Raw genomic sequence first — 2,500 nt, 5'->3', positions numbered from 1 at the left:
TTTGGTAATGCCTACAGTACACCGCATGAAGTACACTGACAGCGCTAGCCCCACTACGGGATAGCATTCATTACATTTATCAAGAAATATCGCGTCTACATACGTGCATATTCGCCTGAGTTCTGGCATCCTTAAAACTTCTAAACATGTTTTATAGGCCAAATTAAAATTTCACAATCGTCCAATAAAATCATGGCATCGGTAGAAAAACAAAACGAGATAAAACAGATTACATAATACGCGGTGTCCCTCGACTTACCTCAGCAGAAGGTGGGCTCTGTATATACGTAATCTGAATCTGAATCATACCTGCGGACACAAAAATAATAAAAGGTTAATTGATGACCCTGATAATGGCAGGTGAACTCCATCAACACTGCGTGTTTACCGAGAGTGAACTCGGAAACATTGCTTTTTATATCACCAGTGGCAGACTTTCAAAACTTAAAAAGCGTAGATTATCAAATGGAATGAGGACCAAACAGAAGAGCTTATTCCTTGGTATTTCATTAACCCACAAGCAATCAACATATTAACAGATAAGAAGGCAATGGAAGACTTTACCCACTTCATTATATAATCTACAATATTTACTTCTAAGCATCATTGAAATTGGACATCACACAAGTTAAAAACATAAGCGCTCTTCGGTTAATTTTGAATGTTTATTTCCGAGTAACACCATGATTGAAAAATGGTCTCCGTGTACTCCAGCCTCTCAGATACAGATAATTAAACAAACACACCGAACGAACCAATAATGCCATTTCCAACAAGCTGGCGACGACGTCGACTCAGCTCTCCCGACCGCCGGCGTCTGGAGCCGCTTCACAAATTGGATTTTATATTAAGTGGAAAAGTTATACATATCTATTACCTGGGGGATCTCCCTGCCTGGCTCCTGATCAAAAGGCTCCGTTGAAGTGACGCGGAGCATATTGGAAGAAACGGGACGAATCTGTCATAAAGCCCTCCCGAAGCAATAACCCAAGTCGATAACGAATCAAAAAAGAAATGAAATAGATATTTCCTCCTGGCACGAATCCCTTTCGAGGAGATCGCTTTTGTAAACAAAGTGTTTGTCGCCTGTGAGCGGTTAGAAGCGAGTCTGGAATCAGGCGTCATGTAAGGCTGCATGCACAAGGGGCACTTTTAGTGGACGGTGGCTGGCCACTAACTGGTCAGCCACTCAATGGCCAGCTAATAACAGCAGCTTCTACAGTGTGGTGTGGCCAAGAAAAAATGAGGTCAAACCGCATCTAATTTTCAGGATGATGGGGGCTGAAGATAGAAAGGAGAGCAGAATAATATCAGCTTTTACAGTGGTCTGGCCAATTAATAGACCTGGTAACCATTTCATATCCACTGTTGTAGCGATGTCACTTTTAGCGGCTCACCTGCGGTCTTCCATAAGAACACACGTGTTCCATTTTCTTTTAGGTTAGTGGCCGGCCACTTTCCACTATAAAGGTGAGTTTACACTAGCCTTCACCCAACGCTCCATGTATAACTCATCACCAACTCCTCCCAAATTCTTGTTAGCCCCGCCTACTGGACTGCTCATTATGGTGACTTAGTGGTGTGCCATGACTCTTGATTAGCAGTCCAGTAGGCAGGGCTAACAAGAATTTGGGAGGACTTGGTGTTGAGTCTTACGCATGCAGCGTGGGGTGGAGCCAAGTGTAAACTCACCTTAGGTGCCCCTAAGACAACAGGTTGACAACAACACCGACGTATAGAGAATCTGACGATCCTTTATTAAGCCCACCTTTGTTGGCCGCAAAGAGTTTTGAGGTCCATACCAGGCCCCCTACCCTCTTTTCTTCGCATCTTATCACATCTATGGACCATCACAGGCAAAAAAGGTACATAATGGTTCAAGGTGTCTCCTTAATCTCAACCAACAGTCTTTTTGTATGCATTAATATTTTGTAAACAAAAAGTCTGCCTTCTCTCTCTGCGCCACTTTTGCGAATTAAGAAAAATCAACATTGAAGTAAAATATAAATTCGTGGTCACTATACAGAGATAAGAATTTATGTAAATAAAGTAATCAATATATATTTAATGAATGATTAGTCATAGTAAAAAAAATTAAAAAGTGGTTAAACAAAGATACACATTTATTCCAATGGAAATCGACATTTAAGCAAGTAAATAACCAAATCAACTAATAATACCAATATTATAACAAGAAGGCATAAAGTAATGTTTAATTATGGTAATATCACATAAATTTACAAGTAAATAATCACACTAATTAACCAAAAAAATCCTCTCTGTAAAATCTTGGCTTTTGGGTAAGAGAAACTACTAAGGCAGACACGAGTTTTAGTAGGAAACCCCCCCCCCCCCTCCCCTTGCCGCCCTCCGAGGGCCTCGTACTTCGGCTCCTCCATTAGCAGTTTTATCTAAAGATGTTCACCCGGGGATATTATATGAGAAAAAGTAACATGACACTCTTTTACACGGCCAGGTTTAAAATTCTGTACTTCCGAGT

General features: G+C 40.9%; 1 long non-coding RNA gene across 1 annotated transcript in view; it reads right to left on the bottom strand.

Annotated features, from left to right (window-relative positions):
• Positions 1-2,500, bottom strand: part of LOC135195451 (uncharacterized) — a 352,685-nt gene that overhangs the window by 143,133 nt on the left and 207,052 nt on the right. The window contains exon 2 of the long non-coding RNA XR_010310128.1: positions 260-309. This is a non-coding gene — a long non-coding RNA (uncharacterized LOC135195451). The remainder of the gene's footprint in view (positions 1-259; positions 310-2,500) is intronic.

This window comes from Macrobrachium nipponense, chromosome 16 (assembly GCF_015104395.2).
Source record: "Macrobrachium nipponense isolate FS-2020 chromosome 16, ASM1510439v2, whole genome shotgun sequence".
NCBI lineage: Eukaryota > Metazoa > Arthropoda > Malacostraca > Decapoda > Palaemonidae > Macrobrachium > Macrobrachium nipponense.
Note: the sequence above shows the minus strand (reverse complement) of the source record. Positions and strands in the feature narration are given on the sequence as shown.